We start from the raw sequence: 25,869 nt of genomic DNA on the forward strand, positions 1-25,869 counted from the left end.
GTCCATTTCTACATGGACCCCATTTCTGAGCCACTTTCCAGCCACCTTGAGAATGCACTTGGCTACTTTGTCAGTGAGAGAAAAATACCAGGGAGTCAGGCTTATGAGGAGGTGTTCAGGAAGTAAAGAGAGGTAAAGAAATGGGAAATATGGAAGAGACATGGGGCAGAGAGAAGGACTGGACCCCAAAGATATAGGGGAAAGACAGACAGGTGACCTGAAGGTGGGCCAGAGCATGAAGAATAAAGCAGGGAAGGAATCTTGGGGCCCGATGATGAATGGGCAGAGAAAGGAGAAGAAGAAACAGTGGGGCCTGGGGGAGTGACTCATTGACATGTGAGGACAAGAGCACACAGTGCTGCCACCCCCCCTCCCACCGACGGCGGTCATCATAAATATAACGAGCACCGGGAGAGGACAAGTCACCGGCACTGGCCCTACTCCCTCCTCTACTCTTCTCTATCGTCCTGGCCCCTGGTGGCCCTGGGCTCAGTTTCTCACCCCCTGGTCCTTTACTGCTTTCCACCTCTTTCAGCTTCTTTCTGTTTGTTCACCTGCCACAGTCAAGGGGCTGAAAATCCTGAAGCGGAGATTCTGCTTCTAGCTCCGCTCCTCGAGTGCTGGGTCACGCTGGTGGAGTGACTTTCAGTCTGAACACCACAGTTTCTTCATTTATGAGCCTCCCATGAGAGTTGTAAGGGGATAATAGAGCGGATGTAAAAGGATTGTAAAATCACCAAAGGATCAGACACTTTAGATCCTAAGTTTATTTCCAGGACTGAACTCGTCAAATCCTTTGAAGGGGAGACTCTTGCCCCAGACACTCTGTGCCCTCCTCCATGTGTCCCGACTGAGGCACTATGGCTTGTCTGCCGGGCTTCTACACACCTGGCAACTGCCTAGTCCCAAATCAGAAGAGCCACGAGTGAGCTTGTGGCCAGCACAGAAGCTACAGTGGTAGTTGCTCTGGCAATGATGGTGTGGAGTGCTTGTGGGGAAGAGCAGGTGGGTTTACCAACATTTCCCAGGCAATTAATCCAGACTCGGGTCAGAGACAGGGCCCTAGAGTTACAGCCTCAGAAGTTTTATTCCTGAAGCAGATCTTTTAGCACATAGAATCATCTAGGTAGATTCTCAAGGAGCCACTGAATATGCATGAGAGAGAGAGAGAGAGAGAGAGAGAGAGAGAGAGGATATGAATAAGGGGAAAATAGCAGAGAAGCGAGAGGAATGGTGGATAAAGACAAAGGGGAAAGAAGACCTCAGGGACTGTGTCACCAATGTGGTTGGACAGAGACTGGGGGAAAGGCTAGGGAGAAAAGAGGAGCGGGACGGAGGTTCTGGGAGAGAAATAAAGAGGCCAAGAGAGTGGAGCCAGGAGCTGGTGGCGCAGGCAGATGGAACAACAGAGACAGAGAACAGAGCCAGAGGAGTGGGCACGCAGCGAGGCCTGGCAGCCAAGCCCTGTGGGTTTCCGTGGGAAGCAGATGCTTCCAGGGAGCAGCAACTGATGGTCCTCAAGCACGTGGATCCTTGTTGACTCCAGGCCCAGGGCAGCCTCCTTGGCAGCCAGCCTTAGCCCGGAGGAGCAACGCCTGTCCAGAGAGGCAGATGAACAACAGCCCTGCCACTGTAGGGCTCCAATGCTTCTCCTCTGTCCTCCTCCAGGCTCCACCAACCCCTGTGAGTCCCAGGAAGCCATAAGCAGCCACATCACGCTGGGGAGGAAGCGGACTGCATTGGAGGGGTAAGTGTGAGCCACAGCACAGTGTACTAGTCTGTGCATGGGTGTGCAAGCTGGTGGGAGGGGCGGGGAGGTAGGGCAGCGTCTCTGGCAGCATGGAGCTTAGTGCCAAAAGTCTGCAGTATGCTGGGGTGGGACTGATCCACAGCAGGGTACTCCTGGCCAAGCGGTGGGGGCAGGGCCATTCCTTCTCCTCTGGGTACCCACTGTGACCATCCTGCAGCTTCCCGCTGCCACCATGTTTTTCTTTTGCCTAAGCCACCAGACTGCCTCAGCCCCTTCTCTGCAGGAAGGAGCCTAAAGAACCCTGGGGTCAGAAGAACCTTGGGGTTTCCCTGGCTTCATTCTCTCCCACCAATGCTCACAAGTCACTTTCCAACGGGGGCTGCCGACAGAGAGCAGTATCTACAAGGCACTGACTTGGGAGACCCCACCCCCACCCCAAGAATGCTGTCTGGTAGGAAGGAAGCTTAGAAGGAGCCGGGGAGAGGGAGGTTTTCACCGGGACCTAGCCATCTTCCCAGTCCAAAGGCCACTCCCATGCTGTCCTCCAGCACCCGCCTCAATGCCCCTTTCCAGTGGTGTCCCCAGAACAAGGCAGTGACCCCGACGGCAGGCTCCCCAGCTGTGCCTGGGTCACTCCCACAGCCCGGAGTCCCGCACTTCTCCTACACCCCAGGTCAAGGGCTCCTGCCGGTGGCCCCTAAGTGAAGGAGAGCTGTGCCCTGGGAGGGAAGCGGTAGAGGGAGGGGAGCTGGGTGTGGAGCACAGCGTTGGCGTGGAGGCACAACTCACTCAAGTGAAAGACAGGTACCACGGGAGCCAGATGGGCCAAGCAGAAACAGAAGTTAAGTAGGAAGAGACGGATAAACAGCAGACACCAAGCCACCAGCCAAGCATATGCTCTGCAAGCAGGCGACACAAGCACCCAGTAGGGTTTTGGGTGGGGGAGGGGACACAGACCCACAGGGATGGGGACATAGGGTTTGCTGTGGGCTGACTATTGCCTGGTCAGAACTAGGGATCTAATCTTTCTCCGTGGAGCCTCAGAATAATGGAGCGCAGCTGTGCTGGCAAGGAAAAGGCGCATTTGGCAGGGTGGGGGGAGGGGAGTTTGGGCGGGCTGCCCGAGGGATTGGTCTCCGGTGCAAGAACCAGAGTCCCAGACATAGAAGTCTGAATAGCCAGGTGCCATTTCCAAGACCCCAAAGCAGAGACCCCTAAAGCTGAGTGAGATTCAGGACACTGCAGAGAACCACAGCCTGGCAAAGCCGGGAAGTCCTTCAGCCCTGCAGGTGCCGGCTTCCCCGCTCTCCAAGCCCATCTAGGCTGGAGCCCTCAGTCTCGGTGATGTCATCCCTTTGAGCTCCAGGCAGGGAAGGGGTGGAGCCAGGCGGGAGCTTTGCAGGGTTTATAGGCTCCGCCCCCAGACCGGCTCTGCCTTGGGTCCCTGTCGGCCCAGCCCCCTCCCGGCCGGGCTTCCGGACCAGCCTCTGGAAACCTGGTGCTGCTGCAGAGCAGGAGAGGGGAGGAGGGTCATGCAGTCACGCCTTGCAGAAAGCGGGGCCTGCGCAACGGAAAGACTTACCTGAGGCCCTCTTCCACCGCATCCATGTTCATTCCCATGTTCACTTATGGGAGCTCGGAGCTTCCAAGGCCCCTTAGCCAGCTGATAGGAGCCCAGTTTCCCAGTAACCCAGCCTCCACCCCCTTCTCCCACCAAGCAGGTCCAGAAATGCTTATGTGCTCTGCAAAGGACCAGGTGTCCACTGGAATTTATTCTCTGGATACTGCTCCATGGAGGAGTAACTGAAGGAGATAAGTACTACCCCAAGTTTGTTAGTGCTGAGCTAAAGAAATAAAAGCTGCGAGCGGAATCTGAGACTATTCTAAGCCCCAAATCTAGACAGCCGTCTGGCAGAATGGTCCCTTCACCTCTCACATGCTCCTACTGGACATAAGCCAGCTCTGTAACAGCTGCTGGCCTCTTTGTAAAGCTGGTATTGGCCTCAATGTCCTGCCTCCCCTCTTCCGGGGCTGCCCTAGCCCATGCCAGGCGCTGTGGCTTGGAGCATTGAGGACTCACTCTGGGCTAGGCAAAAATTGGCCTTCCTGTGCCCATCTTAGATGTCAAGGTGCTATTTGGGGGTTGCCACATACCTAGCTGGGAAGCACAGATAAAAGAATCAGCCCCGGCCTGGTCTGTGAAGTTCACCGCACCACGGGGGCCGGACACAGCTGGTTGGCATGGCCCCAGGGCCCAGGAGCGGAGAGAAGCTTTCCCAGGTGTAAGCCTGGGAGCCAGGCCCACATGTGCCCTCGTGCCCAGGGCAGATGCTTGGCTCAGTGCCAGGGATCCTTGGCTCTGTGACCGTGATGTGTCCAGGACAGACAAAAGTGAGAATGGGGGTGAAGAAGGAAGAAAGGCAGGACCAGGAGTAAAATTTCTACTTTGATTCCTTCAGCCCTGGACTAGGAGCCTTTGGCAAGACCAGCACTAGGACCAGCTCACACCAGGAAAATGCTGCCTTTCCCTTTGCCAGTTCTTGGACTCACTCGTGAAACAAATTGCCCTAATAGCCCACAGTATCATGCACCTTACATTTTCAGGCTGCTTTCTTATGTATCAGGTTTGATGCCCATAACATCATCATCGTGGAAATAAAGCAGATGGTATTTTAATCCATTTTATGGATGAGGAAACTGAGGCTGGATGTGAGTATCTATCTATTGAAGGCCTCCCTCACAAGGTGCATGAGGTTATATAAAGATAAATGAGCAAAATAACTTATTAAGAACCCAGGCTCCTAGACTCCTACTCTCGTAACACACACCCCCCCCCGCCGTCGCCGTGACACTGCTTCACATAGGAAGAGACACGACTAGAGGAAGAAGTTTCCACCTATGAGATAGCTGCTCAACAAAGGGGTGAAGGAAGGAGAATGAAGTAATTGTGCATTGGAGCAAATTGTCACCTGGCATGTGGGACTCTGACAGAGGAGCACGATGTGTGTGCATGTGGACACACAGCGCTGTCTCCGGGTATGTGCACACCCTGCTTGTTTCAAAGGCTGAGTTAAGAAAGGGTATATGCACAAGATTGAGATAATTCATAGTTTTATATATTAGCATATACACTGATGGCAAATGCATGTACAGGAAATAAAAAGAAGAGAAGGATGTGTTTATGTGGAGATGTGAGCAGGGTCTGCATATATTTTTCTGCTAAGAAAAACATTATACAGACAGGTTCACAACGTGTCTGTGAGCACAAGCCTGGTGTACTGGGCGTGCAAATGTGTCCCAGTGTATAGGCATGGGTGAGTAAGTGTGTGTAGAAAACCAGCACCAACTGGAGAGGAGCATTTCCTGGAGCTGAGTCAAGGGCTTCTCTGTTCTCCTTTCCAAGGCATTCCTAGAGGGTCTTCCTGCCCGAGACAAAAATGTGAGCATTCCTGAGCCCCCCCCCGAGACAGAAAAGTGAGCATTCCTGAGCCCCCAACTGCCCCATGAAGCTTGTGCTGCCTCACCCCACCTCAGGACCCCTGCTCTCCCCTCTCAGACCCACAGAGGGTCTGAGCAGGTCAGTTATAGCTAATAACATTTAAATTCTGGCCTGAAGGTGCTGAGGAGGCCCTGGGAGAGAAGAAGCAAAAGGTGGCATGGATTTCAAAGGAGGGACTTGGAGTCAGCAGATGTTATCACTTGGTGCCTGAAGTGTCCAGTCTCAGAGTCAGACCCGGAGCCCCCTGATTTGTGTGGAAGCCATGGCTGCGTCAGAAGCTTAAAGGCCATGGGTGACACTAGGAACTGCCCAGTTCCATGCCCGGGGGCAGCAAAGACCGGCAGCCCATCACATCCTGGAGCAGACATGCTATCCTTCTCTACCGACTCTACCCACCCACCCCCCCCAAGCAGGTGCCCCAACCAGAGAATGGGAGGGGAGGGGCCTCCTCTGTGTGGGGCCTCCTCTGATATCTGTAAAAAGTTCCAAGGAGCTGAGAGCCCTTGTGAGATCACATGGGTGGGGGGGGGGCAGCTACGAGGAAGCCCCCCCGGTGGTACCACAGAGAAGCCCACTTCCCCTCCATCGCTGGGTGTTTGGGTTGTGCTGAGCCGTCCCCCACGGAGCTGTGATTCATTAGGCTGTAACCTCTGCCAGAGCAGGCAACCTCAGCTTCATCCACCATGAACGGGGCCGGGCTGGGGGGGCGGGGCGGGGTGCGACTAAATTCTAAATCCCAGGAGCAGCTACTGCAGCCCTGGTCCCAGCAGTCAGCTGCAGGGAGAAGCAGAGTGATGCGGGAGGAGGAGGTCCTGAGCTCCGGGAAGGACCAAGAGCACAGCTTAGACCAGCAGTTGGAGTTTTCCTCGCCAGGGCTCAGGTCAGGCCCCTTTGAGGGCTGCCACGCCTGGAGACTCTTCCTCCCTTTTCCCCTCAGTAAAGGACACACCTGTGTGGCACCATGACAAAGATTCAGGGCACGTCAGAGCTGGAAGGAACCTCAGCTCTGCTTTAGTGTCCCAGCCCTTTGTCACTTCACAAACAAGACCAAAGATGCCCCAAAGGAAAGAAGAGACTTGGCCAAGGTCACCGAGTTCATTGGCAGCCACACCAAGATTATCATTTAGGATTTTTGCAAATGGATATTTCTATAGTTTGGTAGAATTTAGAAATTTTTCAGAAAGTTAGACAGTCTGAGCTGAGCAGCCAGCTTCCGCTCATCCACACTGGTAGGACACTGTGATTACAATTCAGCTACATAGCTCCCGCTGCGAAATGCAGTGGTATATCCCTCAGTGCGGGCCACACAGCTGCCTGCCACTCTTAAAACAGGGACTGTAAGCCCAAGGTCAGTGCACCGGCTTCCTGGGCTCATAAGCCCTTCAGATTGTAGGCAGATTTTTGAGTGTCTGTGCTCTAGATATTTTTCTGGAGAGAAGTTCACAGCTTTAATCGATTTATAAAGAGATGCATGATATGGAAAAGGTTGAGAATCATTGTTTTAAAGCATCAGGAATCCGGGCTCCAGAGAAATCAGATCTTAGCAATCAGTTGCTAGGTGAATGCTAGGCAGCATTCACAGACATAAAAGGGTTGGACTATATATTTTGCAGTACAAAAGAGCTTCTAAGCTCTAGAATATAAGTTCCCCAAGGGTAAGGTTATTATCTCTTTGTTCACCTATCTGAGATATCAGCCTGGGTCAGGGCCTGGAGCAAATACAAATTTGATTAATTTATTAATCTGTACAGTACTTCTCTTCCCATATCCAATGCTGCTTTGTCTCCGACGATGACAAGAATTATAACAGGGAAGCCTGAGGTAAGAAGTGCAAGAATTATTTTATAATTCAGTGTTGAGTTTCTGGACCTTTCTCCTCCACTGTTAAAGGCTGATCACCTTGGGGAAGTCGAGGCAGTCGACCCAAAGCCCAAATTTAGATCTCCTGATGCAGTTTGTGTTGCATTCCACAACTGCCCCAGAACCTTCCGGGAAGCTTACTCCTCCAGTCAGAAGGGGAGAGTTCCAGCAAGCAGAGGCTTGTCCCAGACCCTGGACCTCAGGAGTCTGAGTTCTCCATTGTAAAAAGAGAAGAATTCTAAATCTGGCAAGGATCAGGGTGGACCCTGGCCTCAGGACACAGGCCGCAGTTCCTCAGCCTCTTGATCTTCTGTTTGATCGTCATTCCTTGTCCTACTTTGCAGCTCAGCTGCTAAGCCCACTGGGGATTAAGTTGGGGGGAGGCAAGGGGAGAGAGCTCACCCTGGAGAGGGTGGCTTTCTGAGGACGGAAGAGGGGATGGGGTTCTCAGGGCCCCGCTGGGCCAGCTTTCCTCCCCTTCCTCAGGCTCGCCCTCGTAGGCTGGACCCTCCTTCGGAGAGACGTGCTCTGAGAGGTGGTTATACAGCTGTTGCCTCTGTCTAGTCCTAAAAATAGCCTCCTCTCAGCCCATACCCGCTCAGGGCTGGGCCTGCGCTGAGGGCTCACAGGCAGGCGGGACCAGAATGTGGGGTGGGACACAAGTGCCCCCAAAACGGGGAGACAGGAGGAGGGAGGGTACCGCCTCAGGAGCTGCCTCTTGACTCTGGTCTTCTCTGGTGCCCCAGAAAGTCCCCTAGAGAAGGGACAGGCTTTCTCATCCCTGTGTTTTTGAGGGGACAGTGAGGCATAGAAAGGCTAAGCCAGCTGACCAGGGTCATGTACTAATACCTAACATTTAGGAAACCATACCACATGCCTGTTTTCACTGTTTTAAGCACCACTGACATAAAGGACCCTAGGATGTAGGTATTATTAGTATTGTTCCCTTTGATAATCAAAGAAATGAAGGCCCAGAGACATGAACTCACCAGAGTCAGAAAGTAGGGGAGGATTCCACCTCAGGCAGCCCCCCACACCCCCAGCCACAGCCAAGGCCGAGGACCCAGCCCACCCAGGACACAAAAGGCTGAGGAAGAGGAAACAAAGTCCCAGAGTTGCCCACAGAGGAGGGCACCCCAAGTGAGATGGGCATGGTTGCCTAATATCCACCTTCTAAAGAGTTCATTATATATAATCACAGACACATGGCATTCCTGGGTCCACCGCCCAGCAGCCACTTGGTCAGACTGGCTTTGAATTTTTAGGTAAATCCTCTCTAGCTGTCCCATGCACCTCGCATGCTGCCACTTGCCCCATTTTCTGAAAAGGCTCAGGGACATGGTGCCCAGCTAAGTCCTGGGGAGTAGGGGCCCCAGAGACTCAGTCAGTGGATCATGCTTCCGGGCACAGGCAGGTCGGGGACAGCTAGGGACCTTTCGAGCCTGTGTGATGTAAATGCCTAGAATGGAGCAGCTTTGGGCTTTACAGACAGGGTGGACAGGGGATGGAGGGAAGGAGGTAAAGGGGAAAAGAAAGAAAAAGGAAAAGAGGAAAGGAGGGAGAAAGAAGAGGTGGGAGGGGGGAGAGAAAGAAAGTGAGCAAAAAGTGGGTTCTCAAGACTGGCTGGCCACCGTCTCTAGACTAGAGGAGGCTGAGGGGGAAGGGCTGGGTCTGCGGAACATGCATGCAGGCAGGGGCACTGGAGAGAAAGCCCTGGTGTCAGCAAGAGGGTGGGGAGGGAGGGGACCACGGTGGCCCCAGGATCGTTGGATGCTGTAAACACTGCTTCAGTCCTGTCTCCTCTCCAGTTCCTCTGTTGGACTTGCCTGTTTAAGGCCCAAGCACACATCATGCTCCCACAGACACTAATGCAATTAACGAAACACATTCATAAATCTTGCATGGCATCCGGAGCTGTCTCCTCTCTCCCCAGCACGGGGGCCAGCTCCGGAGATCCTGTGCAGAGAGCTGTCTGGCCCTCCAGTATCAGAGCCTCCTGAAGAAAGCAGTGTAAACCTTAGTAGGACAGCAAGACCACCTCTTCCTGCAGGAGCCCCATTACAGGCGGCGACCAGGAAATACTAAGTCAGAAGAAGCTAGGAGAGGAGGTGGCTGTGAATATGTGTTTGCAGGGGACTGGGGGAGTGGATCATGCCTTCCAAGCTCCAGATGAGAGCATTCCCCAGAGGCCCACAGAATCACCCCTTTGGGGGATATTTTACCAGGGAGGACAGAGCAGGAGAGTGTATGAGACCGAGGACATCTGCATGAAGGTATGTGCATGACTTGGCAGTGTGATTGGGTGTTTATGTTTTTTGGGGGGGGTGTGTGTGTGTGTGTGTGTGTGTGCACTCAGGCTGGAAGACTGGTGACTCACTAAAAAAGGGAGCTTTCTGATCTGAAGAGCTTATTTTCAGCTATTTTTATCTCCTCTTGTCTCTTGGCCCTTTTCTCCCCCTTGTCTTTTTCAAACGTGGAGGAATTTGGGGGCTGTGAATGCTGTGTGTGCCTATGTGAATTTCAGCTTGCGCCAAGAGGTGGGAACCGCCCCCTCTGGAAGTACAGAGATGAATGCCTAGGTGGGCTCTGCAGGTGCACAGTGGGGACACACTGTGACACAGAACATCTTATTCTGGTGTGTCCATATACAGGCATATAAGCAAGTGTGCATGAAGCCAGAAAGGTCCCTGGATGTTTCCACACCGCCGACCTGAACCCGTGGCCACGGGCACAATCCTGGGCCCCTGTCCTGGGGACTGGCCCTGACCCCTGCATTTTTTCTCTTTGCCCAGCCACCCTCACCTCTAAAATGTTGACATCTTCTCAGGAAGGCCTTTCTTTGCTCTCTCAACAGGGAATAAGAAATGAGCTGCTAACTGGGCTTCTGTTAGGACTCATTCCAGCCCATCCTACTGCTCACCTACCACCTTTGGCCCTGAGACACTGCTCCCCAATCCAGCAGTGGTCCAGCCATCTGGGGCCAGCTTGTGCCTGGGCTGGCAGGGCAGGGCTGAGAGATATATTCCTCCTCGTGCAAGCTCACTCTTCCAGCCCATAAAGAGGAAGACAAGAGGGAGCTCTCTGAGTGCCCTCTCAGAAACCCTGCCTGCAAAGAGAGGTCACTGCAGCTCCCAGGGAAAGCATTCCAACGTGTCCTTCTCTCCCTCCCCTCCATAAAGGAAGCAGGGCAGAGAGCAGACTGCATTCTCGAGGGTTCTAGAATGCCCTCAGGTCCCTTGCTGTAGAGTCTATGGTGAGATGACCATGTACGTGCACACATGCTAGTGTGACAGTACAGGAATTCACGTGTTGACAGCAATCCACACAGCCTGTGGCAGATGCTCTCGGTGTCACTCCACACACGTACGGGCCCCCACTGCCCACCTTGCCACATGGGCTTGCACATCAGCACCAGTCACGGTGGGCACACATGTGCACGCTCACTCCTACTGGACCCCATGAGAGCTAATGGGAGGATTCCATCATGATAGACAGCCTGAGGTCCACCACTTCCTTAAGTCTGCAGTGTATGCATGGCTGAAAGGCCCCCAGCCAAGGGGGCCAAAATCCAGCCGTTTGTGGCTCCTTGAGCCATGTACTCTTCTGAAGGACCACACCAGCCGAGAGGAGGAGCACTTTGGCTAGTTTGTCTGCCCGAAGGCACTGTAGCTCCTGGTGTCCAGTGGGCACTGGGTATCAGGTCTCGGAGGAACTGGCTATCTATCCGCCCACCCACTTCATCCCATTCCACAAGCATCTGGGGTGCGTGTGCTCATGCAGGTCGTCATTGCAAAGGAGGACAAACCAGAGCCCCAAGATCATTCACGGTCTGGCAGGGAAGACAGACACCTGTACAATTAGCCTGACAGATTGTACCACCAAGGCCGTGTCTGTGCATGAACTGCAGAGGGTCATTACTTCTTCCCGCTGGGACCTGGGGGCCTTCCCAGAGAAGAGGGCAGGACTTTTTGCCTTTGCCTTGAGCGGTGAGTAGACTTCACCAGGGTGAGGAGGAGTTTATGTAGGGGAGGCGGAGTGCAGACAGTGACAAGGGAAGGGCGTGGTGAAGCAGCAGAACAGCAGGCTAGACAGGGCACATGAGGGAGAAATCAGATCCTGCCAGCAGGTAGCCTGGGTTCAAATCCTGCCTTTACTAGTCTGTGGCCCTGGCCTCAAGAAGAGATTTTGAATTATCTCTCTCTCTCTTCTTACTCCACTAGAAGGAAAAAGTCTTTGCCTTTCTTGAAAGATCTGGATGTCTTCCAAATGGGTGCCTCCTAGGCACCCAAACAATGGGCATACTAACAGGGCCCATCCTCCAGCAATGTTCTGAACTTAAATGAGAGAATCCAAGGGAAGCTGTTAGCACGGAACTAAGTAGTTTCCTACTAAGTTATTAGCCTCTTTTGTGGCTAGAACAGTGGTTCTCAACGGGGGCAATTTTGCCCCCCAGAGGACATTGATCAATATCTGGAGACATCTTTGTTGTGAAAACCTGGGAGGCAGGGTGGGGTGCCACTGGCATGCAGTTGAGAGAGCCCGGGATTCTGCTAAGCATCCTGCAGCACCCACCTGAGAAGGCCCCACAACAACACAGTATGCAATCCCAAACATAAATAGTGCACAGACTAAGGAGTTTGCCTCTCACCTGAAGACAATGAGGTGATAATGCTTTCTAAGCAGAGATGATGTAATGAAATCTAAGTTCCAGGAGGAAAAGCCCATCAAAGTGTGACACACTGAAGAGGTCAGTCAGGACCCTGTGGGTCTTCAAAAGGGGCTTGAGCAGCAGCGCAACCAGCGAGGGAGCACCAGGGGCACAAACTCGAGGGGTGTGGGAGGAAGGTGAGGATTGGGAGAGGTGGTTGGGGTAGGGAGGGAGGAACAGGCATGGGTCTGGTTGTTGGGGGAGGTGCTCTGAAGTTTGTGGGACTGAGCCAATGCTGGGCCAATGGTGATGCCACTGAGGCATCACTACAGCCTCTGAGGAGGAGGCTGTTTGGCCCTCCAGGATGAAAACACCTCCAACAATCTGGATGTCAGCCGTGTGCCCTCCGTGCCATCTGTTCCCACTCCTCGCTCCCCACCCCCACGTGCTAAGGACCGCTCTTCAAGAGGCCACTCACCACACCTCTCAGGGCCCAGGAGAGGTGGGCATCCTGCTGTTCCAGTTCTCCCTCCTTTTCCTTACAGTTCCCTTTGAATGGATGGAGATGGAGACCCTCAAAGAAGGAAGGACTCCCCATGGCCCTAAGCAGACAAATCACAGAACGAAGATGACCACTCTGGGCTCCTGATGTCCAGCACCTGTCCATCATTCAAGACCCTGCAGCTCCTGTGGCCTGCTGTGGGCACGGGGAAGGGACTCCGCTCAGGGACTGAGTCTCCTTACCACCCCAAGTTCCCGTGTCCCCTCAAATGAGCCCTGAGGACAAGTGAAAGGAATTGGGAAGAAACCCCAAGCAGTCAATACCTCAGCAGGTGAGCATTTGACGTGTCCTGACTTGTGCTCAGGGCTGAGAAAGACAGTAGAGCCATTTAAGAGGTCATTCCTACCCTCACAAATATTACACATCTAATTGGGAGGGCAAGACAAAGAGGCAGAGAATGACCAAAGGACAATTAAAAGGCCTTGGTAGAACATAAGGAGCATCAAATAAGGACTAGACCAGAGTTATGTCCAGTGCCTTGGGGCCTGAAGCAGGTCCCTTACACCTCAAAAAGCTCCAGCTACCTGATCCATATAGATTACTTCTAGTTGTCTGGCTTAGGGATAGTGGTAGCACCTCTGATGGGTTAGTCCTGATTGTCCGAAGCACTGCGTTGAGAAGGACTCTGAGGCAGCATTCAGGCTTAGCAGAAGTGCTGTGGTTAATTAGTGCTGCCTGGGGTGAGTGCTAACAGATGTGGGGCAACGTGATGGCTGCTTATTAACTACTCCTGAGTAAGAGCAACTGACCGGGATCACTTGTAAGGACTCTTCCGGCTCTCAAATTCTCCAATTCTGTGATTTAAATGGTACATTTCAAGGTACTGGCTGGAAGCACAATAAGTCAGGGGAGGAAGAGCTCTGTGTGGGTTAGAATCATGAGAGAAGGCTTTGGGAAGGAGGCGGCACTTTAGCTAGGCCTCGAAGTGGGGGAGTGTGAGTAGCTGTACAGGAGGTGGGAGGACATTTAGATGCATGAAAATGGGGCTGAGCATGGGCTGTTCTTGGTACAGGAAGGAGGAGGCCAGCATCACTGGAAGGCACTGTCTTTGTTTGGGCAGATAAGATTAGATATGCAAGGCTTGGTCATACCGAAAAACAAGAACTAGCATTTATTGAGACCTTACTATGTGGGAAGCCACAGAACAAAGATGACTTTCCACAAAATATTTCATTCAATCAGCACAGCATGCCCACAAGGTAAGTCCTATTGTTAGCCTTCTTTTCTAGAAATGGAAACACCATTAGAGACATAAAGTGACTTGCTCAGGGTCACACAGCTAGTTGGAGGTAGAGTCAGGTTTTCAGCCCAGGTAATGTGGTTCTGAAGTTTGCAGGTGTAACCTCTCTGTTCTGGTTTCTCCCCTCCTCTTAAAAGAGGGAACCCAACAGTGCAGTTGAAACCTCACCGCTGAATCTCTGAGGTCCAGAGAGAGGGCAGGAACAGCTGCATCTTGAAGAAGGAAGACCTAGGACATCAATCACATGAACAAACCCAAGCCAAGAACGTGGCAGCATGGACACAGATCACAGTAAGCACGAAGCACCATGGATCTGGGCTCCTGGACACTTTCCCCAAGCCCTAAATAGTCTACTGGATGATGTCCCAGCACTGCAGATAAGGCAGCAGGGCATGATATTCCAGGGATTTGGGGCTCAGCATGTGAAGGTAGAAATAGATCCAACCCTGCTCATACCACAAGCTCAGAAGCAGAAGGTGGCAGCCTTGAATGAAGATCTCATTTCAGAGTTCTTAGCTTAGCACTGCCTTGGCCCAGGCAGCCTCTGGCCACCTCAGCACTGTCCCTCCCTGGCACCTGGTGGTGTGCAAGGGAACTTCTGTCCCTTCTCCCTCTTTTCCTAGCCTTCTCTCGTCCCTTCCTTCCTTTCTGGATTCAAGGCAAGCCCAGGCTCTCCCCAGCTCTTAGTTCAGTGGGACCCAGGGAGATACTGCTGTGCATCTCCCTGCCTCTAAGCCCCTGAGCGGAGGGAGAGACTCGTGTCTTCTCATTCTTTCTTCAGCACTAATACCGCTTGTCCCTGGCCACCCAACAGCCCTGGACCATGCAGACATGGCTCAGAAATCGGAAGAACAGTATGAAACCAGCCTGGGAAGCCCCCAGCCTTTGTCACAATCTCCCTCTCTGCACCCCAACCCTGGCTCTCTGTCTCAGATGATTAAACTCACTCTCAGGACCCCCTGGAGGCCCTTCCTTATGGATTCTCCATCTGGCTTCAGGGAGGCCTCTGGCCCCCACTGCACTGAGGAAGAGCCAGAGCCATAACAATGGACTGGAGGCTCCCACAAACCACCTGCTAAACTCTCACTCTTGTTGTCCAGAATATGCTCATTGGCTAAAGACCTGATTTTGTAACTCTCTTTCTAGAACTTTCCTCCTTTCCAGACCACTGGGCCACAGTGACCATCCCCACTGTCAGGAAACTCATTTCATTTTCCAGCTTTTCTCAAATGCCTCTATTCTTTCTCGTTCTGGGGATTAGCAGGGTCTAACCGCCCCCCCTGCCACCGCCCAGTGAGGCTATTCCTTAGCACCCCACCCCCAGCAAAAATAATTCCCATCTTACCTCTTCTAAAACTTACAGTCCCAGCTCCTTGGGCCTAAGGCACAGAAAGAACACTTTCCTTCCAGCCAGTAAGTGGCAAAGAAGAGCAAACCTGAGCTTTTCCCTTGAAGAAGCCCAGTGGAAGACCCCACAGCTCTCCCCAGGCCCCTGAGCTCTGCTCTTTCTTCCCAGTGGACACAATGGCCGGGTGTCCTTGGTCAGGCAAATACCCAGCAGCCAACCTCTCCTCTCTCTGGCTTCCTGCTCTTCTTGTGTAACTCTCTCCATTACATGGGTACACACACCCAGTCATTGCAGGCCTTCTCTGGAGCTGTCCCCAACAGAACTCATGTTGGCTCCAGTGTCAGGGGCAGGACATGCAATGCCGGGTCTCTCTCTGTCTGGAGAGCGAGGCCATAAAGGAGCAGAGGTAGACATGCTCTGCCAGCAGCATGGAGAGGGGTCACAACCCAGAACAGAAGCCAGTGCCCTGCCCCTCACCTGCTGCTCGGCTCACGCACACATTGGAGTCCTGGGGTGCTTCATTCTCACTGCCCGTATCTGCTGTGGGGCTTACAGCCCCCCAGAAGGCATTGAGGCATTTTCATGGAATTCATGATCATGACCCAAACCTTTTTCCAGTGAGACTATATGTCATGGTCTTTAGGCCTCAAAGGGCTACTTCCTACGGGAAGGGCACATCACCTGGCTGGTGGGTAGGAAGGGCTGGAATAGGTGAGTGCCACTGTGGGCAGAGTAGCAACAATTCTGACCCCATCATACCCAGTTACGTAAAGCTCCCGCTGACTTGGTATAAACTATGACTAAGAAAACTTTCCAAAGACAGTTGGTGGTCCTCCGCCCCCTGCAACTGGTGAGAACTACCCCCACAGACAGCAGAGCAGAGATTAGGGCTCCTAGCTCCATGGCCCTGACTCATCACACACACACAAACACTCCCCAACACTTTTTCCCAAAATGGTTCCCCTCCTACCCGTCCACCCTCCTACCCGGGCTGGGTGACAAAAATGAACACCCCAGAGATCTTGCCAAGTTCTGGGCCAGGCTGAGCCCAGGGAACATAACATTCTTCACAGAATGAGGAGGCCAACTCTCCCACAGAAACAAAGTCCATTCAAAGGAAAATCACCACTGACTGACCCTACTATGGTCACTGCATTGTTTCTCAAATAGCTTGGACTACCTGCTCTCAAAAAAGAGCTCAAAGTGCCGAAATCATAAAATATTAGAGCTTAAAGGAAACCTAAAGGTCATGCTTAACCCCTTCTCTCCTTCCCTATTTCCATGCATCTACTCACACATTCACCTATCTATCCATTCATCAAATAGTTGTTGAGTTTCTATTATTCGCATGTACAGTGCAGGCAATGGGGACCTGATAGAGGCAGTCTCTCCTCAAGGAGCTTATCATCTAGAAGGTGAGAGAGGCAGGTGAAAGGGAAGTTGCTGCAGTGTGATAGGTACCATGACAGGAAAGACACCTGTTCCCAGGTGGGCGGGGCATCCAATGGAGTGGGGGGTGGGGTGTTCATGGATGCTTACTGAAAGGAAGCATACCTACGTTGAGATACAAAAAAGAAGGAAATCCCATTTCATTCAGTAAGGGGTCTATTCAACACATAATAGGGTCAAAGCACAGTGTTAAGCATGCTACATGAAGATGAATGAATTGTACTATCCACCAACGGATGGGGGATATAAATTAAGCTACATATTACCAGTATATACTATGAAGCACCCAAGAGGAGGACCCATGGAGCCCTAGGGAGAATTTAAGAAAGAGTGACAGGAAATATCCTGTTGGAAATCAGAAAAAGTCCGTGGAAGAAGTGGAAATTGGACTTATCTTGGGAATGGATAGAATTTAGAAGCACAGATAGGGTGGGGAAGGCATTCCAAGCAAAACTAATGGTATCAGCAAAGCTTAAGACCCAGTGATGTCTGTTTGGGTGAATGAGAATATACCAGTTTGACCAAAGCTTGTAAGATGAAGCAATGGTAGATGCCGCTTAAACATAGGTCAAGATCTTATAATAAGGGACAATTCTTAAATTTAAAGCAAAGCCCAGAGAGGCTAGGCAATTTAGTCAAGGTCACAGTTCGTAGAATGCAGGACTTCTGGACTCAACCTCAAGGCTCCGTCTACAGGTCCTAAGCATGCAGGTTTCTCCCCTTGGCATGATTCAGCCCCCTCTCTGATGGAGAAGCACTGTGGCTGACTCCCCTATCCCCTTGTTGGAGGGGTTCTCACTGCAGAGCAAATAGACCCCAGGCTAGAAATCCAGGCTGCTCTACTCCCTCCCCTGCATTTTTTAGATGAATATGTAGATTTTCTTAAAGAAGGTAGAAGAATGACCCTAACAGACTGGGTTAGGTTCTCACTTTGGCCCTTGCCCAACCCTATTTGAAATATCTGGAATTCCTATAGCTAGTGTCCTTTCTTCTTGCTCCTCCCCACCGCCTCTACACTGACCTGTGGTCTTTAGGGTTAAGCCTTTATTGTTTTAGGTACGGGCCCAGTTCTATGCTGGAGTCCACATGGGTGTTTATGACTGCAAGCTCTCAAAATACTGGAACACTGTACCTAGAATTCCCTTTGAACAGTCAAGCACAGAACACCGAACAACTAAGCGTCCGAAGCTGGAAATTGGCATTAAAGGGCGGGCTTGTTGGGTGTGAAGAATTGTAATAGTAAGAACCAGCCACAGGGTGGTGCCATGAGGCTGATGGAAGGGTTTGCCCAGGCTGGAAGCAGATCTGCGTTCCTGCCTCAGCTGGTGGGGGTTCAGAGAGGCTAGCTCTCTCTTGGAGGACTGCAAATCAGGCCTGGCAGCCAGATCCAAGAATGTGGGGAAGACTCACAGATGCAGTGTTTGCTCTTTGCTCTCCTCTTCTCCTTTTACGATCCATCTGTGACCAAGAGCAGGACAGGGGGCACCTGAGAGCCATTGGATTTGGATCCTGCTCTAAGGGAGGGGGAACAGTGGTGGGGACTCTGCCTTGCATCAGGAGGAAATCTGTGTGGGGGTGTGGGTGCGTGTCCATGTCCTTGAGGTTTGAGAGATTGGTTGGCAGGGTCAAAGATGCTTTCTTCTTAGTCTAACAAACTTCTTGGAAATAAAGCCAATTCCGGGAGGGAAGCTATACCCTGGACATTTGCTGCTGCCCCAGAACTGGACGTTTTAAGGGGCTATCCTAAGACAGTGTCTGGATGCTTCTAAGAAGTACAGGAGAGTTTCCTTTCTGTTATCCATCCAAAACTCACCCTACACATAAACCATACAAATCAAATATTTCTCTTAGCTCAGTTCATATCTTTTGTTAAATATGCATTTCTACAAATGTCCTTTTCCGGACATCCCTCAATAGCCTTCTACAAAGTACTGCTGAGAAAAACATCTCTGCATGCACAGTTGCACACATATCCATCTTCCATGCATCCCACACATAACACCCTCTCTCCAGGTCTGCTCACACAAGGATCCTGCACGGAAATTTACGTACATATTTCTCCACACAGAAAAGCAAAAGCGCGCGTGTGCGCGCACACACACACACACACACACACATACACACACACCCCAAGGTGGTATACACAGTGTAATGCAGAGACCAGAATAACAATACCCTTGCAGGGTGAGGGCCAAAACCATTTGACCTTGCAGTGGGAAGTTTGTTTCCAGCTTACACATTCCAGTTCTGAGCTCATCTCTGGAGAAACAGAGGAGAGCTATCAGAATCTGACTGCAACATCTCTCCAGCTATGAGGACGAAAATTACGTAAGGAGAGGGAACTTTTGACTTGGTGTTTTTTTGCAAGGTCAACAAAGTGTGAGGTAGCTGCACCCAGTCTCAGTAGGAGCCAGGAAGGTTAGCTTTGAACTTGCCCTTCACAGGTCAACCAAGGGTCAGGGTGTTTGTTGATGTAAGAAAGAGATGTAAGAAAGAGAAATTAAGTGTGTGGATTGTGTGTGTAAAATGAGAACAAGGTGGGGAGGAGGAAAGGAGAAAACCAGAGAGGTGGAAGTAAGGAACCGAGAAACGGTACAGACAGTTAAAAAAGAAAGAGCAAGCCCCAAAATGGAGTCATACGCCCCCCACAGCAGCAATCCAAGACTTAGTTTCCGCCTCTCCCAGGAATGTGACCTTAACAGTCCATCTGAAATTTCCTGATCAGCACTAGTGAAGTTACCTGCGTAATAAAAACCCTTCTTCACAAAAAACGATGTCGTGGCCTGAAACAATCCATTCTTTCCTTTTACTGGTAACTTCTTTGCCCTACCCTCCTTTCCATAAAACCTTCCATTTTGTACAACTCCTCAGACCATCTCTGCATTGGCTAGGTGGGATGCTTCTCAATTCATAAATTGCTTAATAAAGCCAATGAGATCTTCAAACTTAGTTGATTCTTTTTTAAAGATTTTACTTATTTGACAGAGAGAGACAACAAGAGAGGGAACACAAGCAAGGGGAGTGGGAAAGGGAGAAACAGGCTTCCCACAGAGCAGGGAGCCCAATGCAGGGCCGATCCCAGCAACCTGGGATCATGACCTGAGCCAAAGGCAGACGCTTAATGACTGAACCACCCAGGCGCTTCATACTTAGATGATTTTTTAAACAAATTTGGTGGTGGTGGTGGGATCTGAAGCACACTTCTGATGGTATTCAGAAACAACCAGATAAACAGGCAGGGAGCCCAGAAACCCTTTTGAGTTCACGGTCTTTCTCACCATTTCTAAGGGCCATGGGTAAGTTTCTGTCAGTTCTAAGCTGTTTTCTTTGCACTGAACTCCCAATCTAATTGGCTTTCCTTTAAAGGGAGGGTCAGTTTGAGTGGGCTGACAATTCTGCCTGGAGCCAGGTCCCCAGTCTTTCAAACTGCAGTTCTCCAGGAGGAAAACCCCAAACCTTAGCTCCGTCCCTGGATTCCACAATGAGAATTCTGATGCTTTAGCCTGCAACTCCTATGTGTTTGGCATCCTCCCCAGATTCCACATTAGGAATCTCTGGCAACAGCTGCAGTTCTGCATTTGTTTAGCATTAGCCCGCAGTCCCCATTCTTTGGGACCTGCAGGGTCAGTCTGCTCCCCATTCCTCAGATTATTAGTGTGACTCCAGGACAATGAAAGGCCTAGCTAAAAGAGATGGGATTCTTTATTTCCAGAGAGTTGAGCATGCCACTTTCCGCACACGTACTTACTTTATGCATAAGAACTATTTTTCCATAAGTTGAAGATGATCTAGCAAGATGGCAAAATTTTACTAAAAAGAACCTGGAATTCCAATGGCCATTATGGGGAACATTCCAAATAAATACAATCATTTAAAAAGTGCACTTAAAAGCAAGGGTTTTCAAATCAAACAAGCAGAATGGGCTGCCTATTTTAATTAGCATGCAGAAGCTGTCAAAAACTTTCAAAATTCCAACACAACTTCATTGAATGATTCATTGCAAAAGGCTATGAAAAATTAAAGAGATAAAAGGTACCTAAAACAAAGGCTACAACCCAATTCCTTGGGGAATTGGAAATAGTTGCTTTTGTTTTATAAATCTATGCCAGGCCAAAGATGTGGCTCTAGTAGTTCAAAGTTCACCTGCCCTGCCTGTTTTGCCAATCCCCTAAACCTCACCTATTCCTCTCAAAATGTTTGAAAAGATCAAGACATTGAAGACAGGATTGTTCTACATTTAATCTGTGCTTTTGTGATATAAAGTTTTATCCCCATCTTCTCTAGGACCAAAGAGCCATTCTTTGAACTGCAAACTTTAGGGAGAAGTTTCTTATCAGAAGGATAAAGAAAGAGAGGCAAGTATTTGGAAATTGGGCCTAAAATGTCCTCTCCACAAATATTAGTAAAAACAAAAGTTAAAAAGATCTTTGTATTGGGACGCCTGGGTGGCTCAGATGGTTAAGCATCTGCCTTCGGCTCAGGTCATGATCCCAGGGTCCTGGGATCAAGCTCCATGTTGGGCTCCCTGCTCAGGAGTCTGCTTCTCCCTCTCCCTCTACTGCTCCCCGTGCTTGTGCTCTTTTGCTTTCTCTGTCAAATAAATAAATAAAATCTTTAAAAAAAAAGATCTTTCTATCTCTGTGTGTGTGTGTGTGTGTGTACACGTGCACATAGTAAATATGAGATATTTTTTTTATCTCCAGATGGTATTGCTAAAATTAATTTGTAAAAGAACTCTATTTAGTTGGTTTGAAGGCAAGAGCTTCTAAGGATGGGCCATTCTAAAACTCTCAGAAAGATATAAAATAACCCAAATATTGGGGCGCCTGGGTGGCTCAGTCAGTTAAGCATACAACTCTTGATTTTGGCTCAGGTTATGATCTCAGGGTCGTTATATCGAGCCCTGCGTCAGGCTCCACACTCAGCAGGAGTCTGCTTGTTCCTCCCCCTCTATTCCTTTCCCCTGCCTCTCTCAAATAAATTAATAAATAAAATCTTTAAAAAAATAACCCAAATGCTTTTCAAATTGACATGATCTGAGATAATTTTTGGCAACTAAAATACAGTTTAAGTTTGTTGATTTCATTAAAGCAGACATGTCTTTAAAGTTCTCAACACTGAATGTAATGCAGACGTAAGAAGTTAGGGTTCGAAGTCAATGGCCAAGAAAGAATTCTTGAGACATCTTTGGTGCAAAAAGGTGGTTTTATTAAAGCACAGGAACAGGACCCGTGGGCATAAGGAGCTGCACCGGGGTCATAAGGAGCGGTCCATTATAGACTTTCAAGTTGCGAGGGGGTTAGAGATAGTGTAAGCCTCCCAGGTATTTTGGAAACCAGGTTTCTGGGGGCTAGCTACTGTTGGGAAGGGTCCCTTACTGCTGTTTAGTAGAAACTCAGTCTTGAGACTGTTCGGATGTGTATTGCTGGGCCATATGCTTGGGGGATGATTGCCAACCTATACCTTGTGGGGGGGGGGGTAGAAATAAAGGAAATTTCCAAAGGAATTTTTATATGTTAAAGTAGACTTACAGGGTCCTGGAGTTGGGCTAAGATTGTCTTTTGCCCTTAGCAAAGTATTGACATTGAGGCAGTTGAATCCCTAGAGGAACGTCACTCTGCCTATTTCAAGGACTTGCCAATGGGCTGTAGGTAGGAAGGAGATTTAATAATTTTTTTCTGCCTTTGTTTCCCACAGATAAACAAACAACTTTTATTCTACTTGAGTTTACTAGTTAAATTCATGTTATCTCTGTTGCAAAATTGTCAGCAAAGAATAACTTAGAATGATGGCTGATTTTGTCTAATGTCTCGTGCAGTTTTCATGGGTAATCTAAACGTAACTTTTGGAAGCAAATGACTTAGATGTAAGTGGAATAGGAGTTTATAGATAAACTTTTTACTAACGATTATATTTTATGGTATGTGTACTTAAAAATAGCTTCCCAAATCTCTGGTAACTTCAAACTTTAGGGTTTTGCAAAGTTATATTACATAATGGAAATTTGTTGAACATTTAGATCATTACCAAATAAGATAAAATACTGAAACGTTAATTACTGAACAGAATCTAATTTACTTTGTCTTCCTATTCTAGAGGAACTAAAGATATTTGGGCCTATTAATAAACATGTTCTGTACCATGCTGAGAAATTTACTATGAGAAAACATATGCTTTTAGAAATTATGGAAAGTATTTATAAGTGTATCCAGCCACAGAATGCTAACGCAGTTTGCATTGTCTACTTCTGAGGTTTCACTAGAAATTAAGGTTTCTAAGGGTGGAGAATTCTAATTAATATATGTAATTAATTCTGTTAGAAATTTATTATTTCTCTGCATGCAAGGGAAGTAAAATGTGTGTTTTGGTAAAAGAAGGTGTAAGGAATGGAGACGCATTTTTTGAGGAAACAGAAAATTGTGAAAAAGGAATCTTTAGAAAGGAATTTTATGTGTACTCTGAACTAAGATGAGAATGAGTAAGTTTTATATCAAAAGTAAGCTGGTGCCATAGTGGAGGTGTGTGAAGGGGATTCAGAGTACACTTAATGATGAGCACAGAGTAATGTATAGAATTGTTGAATCATTGTATTGTACACCTGAAACTAATAGAGCATGGCATGTTCCTTGTACTAGAACTAGAAAAAAATAATTTAAAAATGTGGTATAAAATATTGGGGGTCAGGAGCAAACAGTCAAGGAAGAATTCTTGAGACGTCTTCAGTGCAAAAAAGGTGGTTTTATTAAAGCACGGGGAGAGGACCCATGGGTAGAAAGAGCTGCAATGGGGTCATGAGGAGGGGCCCATTATATACTTTCAAGTTGTGAGGGGGTTAGGGATAGCGCAAGCCTCTAAGGAATTTGGAAGCAAGGTTTCCAGGACCTTGAGGGGCTAGCTGTTGTCAGGAAAAAGTCATTTACTACTGTCTAGTAAAACCTTAGTCATGATACCCTTCAGATATATATCGGTGGGACATATGCTTAGAGGATGGTTGCTAACCTATATCTTGGGGTAGAGATAAAGGAAGTTTCCAAAGGGATTTTTACAGGATCCTGGAGGTCAGGCTAATGTCAAGCTAAGGTTGCCTTTTTTTTTTTTTGAAGGTTTTATTTATTTATTTGACAGAGAGAGACACAACGAGAGAGGGAACACAAGCAGGGGAAGTGGGAGAGGGAGAAGCAGGCCTCCTGCAGAGCAGGGAGCCTGATCGGGGCTCAATCCCAGGACCCTGGGATCATGACCTGAGCCGAAGGCAGACGCTTAATGACTGAGCCACCCAGGCGCCCCTAAGGTTGCCTTTTGCCTCTAGCAAAGTATTGACACTGAAGTAGTTGAGTTCCTAGAGGAAGGTCACCCTGCCTGTCTCTGCTACTTGTCAATGGGCTGTAAGTTATAATGAAGTTTAATTTTTTTTTCTTTTGCCTTTGTTCTCCACATCAAATGTAATTTAATTTTAAAAAAGGTAAGCTGATGCAAAATTAGAATTTGGTTTTCTCTTTGGGGTTTTGGTCTGTTTTTTGATAACAGATTGTGAAAATTTCTTTACCTTGTTTAAGTGATCTGCCTAGAAAACAAAGATTCTGTGTTTTATCAAAATAATACGTTTTTCATTACTTGGGGAAACAGAATCATCTTAATATTAAAAGAAGTAAGTTTTGTTAATAGATAATGATGTATTAAGTTTCATAAAAATCTGTGATTCTCTGTAACCAAGTGTATATGGTTTATATGGTTCCATATATATGTATATGTATATAATATATAAACTCAAAATGAAATTCTAAATGAAGTTTTTTTTTTAAAGATTTTATTTATTTATTTGACAGAGAGAGACAGCAAGAAAGGGAACACAGGCAGGGGGACTGGGAGAGGGAGAAGCAGGCCCTCTGCGGAGCAGGAAGCCTGACGCAAGCCTCGATCCCAGGACCCTGGGATCATGACCTGAGCCGAAGGCAGACGCTTAGAAACTGAGCCACTCAGATGCCCATAAATGAAGTTTTTTTTGACCCAGAAGAAACTTTGGGACTTTTTTTTAGAGGGGCCCTGGAATATTCCAAAGGGTTTCTTAAACTAATTAGGTTTACTTGATATGTTAAATTACATGGGAAGCTTTGTCCCATCAGAAGTAATACTAAGGCTTCTTTATATTGTATTTTTATAGGTATATATGTGTTCTATAAATTATGTAAAACTCCTAGACATCTGATATGTTCTGCTATAATGTTATCACTTATAATTCTAATTATTATCTTAAAATGTTGTATTATGTCCTCTGGGACCCCAATCAAAAATGGGTAATAAGTAAATGGTCTTACTGCTCTTCTCTCACCTTCTGAAATTGCTGTCATCAAAACTGAGGCTCACACTAAAAGGACAAAGCCTGAGTCTTAGGGAAATGCCTCTGCTGCCTTTCATGCAAAGGCAGCAGTAACAGAATCTGTAAAGGGGAAACCGAGGCACAGATGAATAGGCTTATGGTTCTTGCAGTTTCCATCTTAGCCACCTCAGGGTCCCAGGGCTCCTGCCACTATCCTGTCATCCTTTAATCCAAGACAGGGTCAGAACATATAAATCTCTCCCAATAAAATGTTGCAAAAGGGAATGGGGGAAAAAATTGTGGCACATGTGGATGGAGTCCATTCTGCTTCTGCAAAAAATGGCCCCTCATTGCCAGACATTTGCCATCCTAATGTCCTTGCAGCATGGCTACAGTCTGCTCCTGAATCAGAAATTAAGGTGGGTAAATAATAGCTGTAAATTGGGTCACCTGGCTGGCTTGGTTGGGGGAGCTTGCAACTCTTAATCTCGGGTTTGGGGTTAGGGCCCTGCAATGGGTGTAGAGATTACTTAAAAATAAAATCTTTTAAAAAAAATAGCTGTATGGGGTGCCTGGGTGGCTCAGTCGGTTAAGTGTCTGACTCTTGATTTCGGCTCAGGTGATGATCTCAGGGTCATGAGATTGAGCTGTATGTCCGGCTCCCCACTCAGTGCAGAGTCTACTTGTCCCTCTCCCTCTGCTCTTCACTGCACTTGTGCTCCCTCTCTCTCGCTCTCGCTCTTCCATAAATAAATAAATAAAAAAAATCTTAGAAAAGATAATAGCTGTAGGTTAAACAGTTGGGGCTATGGTAAACCCAAGATGGCTGCTTGGTTCTTTTTGGCTCCCTGTCAAATCCAATTGTTTGATTTTTGCATTTGTTCACTCATCTTTGCATTTAAGATGACTCAAATTATGAATTGACATCGGTGGGGACACCTCTACAAAATTGCAAAAACAGTCTACCAGCAGTCTAACCAGTTAAGTCCATCATCTTGGAAAAGGCATTTTTGTCCCCAGAGTCCTCCCTCTGGATCCTTTGAACACCTGCAGTGAAATTTCATTAAACTGCCACTTAATATAGGTTATCAATATGTTCTTGTTATTATATGTGTGTCTTTTCCATGTGTGTTGAAGCTTTCCCCTGCCACAAGGTGATGCCCCCACAGTGACAAAGAAACTGTTAGAAAATGTGT

At 48.7% G+C, this 25,869-nt stretch overlaps 1 long non-coding RNA gene across 1 annotated transcript; it reads left to right on the forward strand.

The window, feature by feature from the left end:
* Positions 1–1,355: 1,355 nt before the first annotated feature.
* LOC113913807 lies at positions 1,356–14,136 on the forward strand. The gene is made up of 3 exons (XR_003517271.1): positions 1,356–1,747; positions 12,303–12,590; positions 13,697–14,136. It is a non-coding gene; the product is annotated as an uncharacterized LOC113913807 (long non-coding RNA).
* Positions 14,137–25,869: the final 11,733 nt, after the last annotated feature.

The sequence above is a fragment of the Zalophus californianus genome, chromosome 11 (assembly GCF_009762305.2).
Source record: "Zalophus californianus isolate mZalCal1 chromosome 11, mZalCal1.pri.v2, whole genome shotgun sequence".
Lineage (NCBI taxonomy): Eukaryota > Metazoa > Chordata > Mammalia > Carnivora > Otariidae > Zalophus > Zalophus californianus.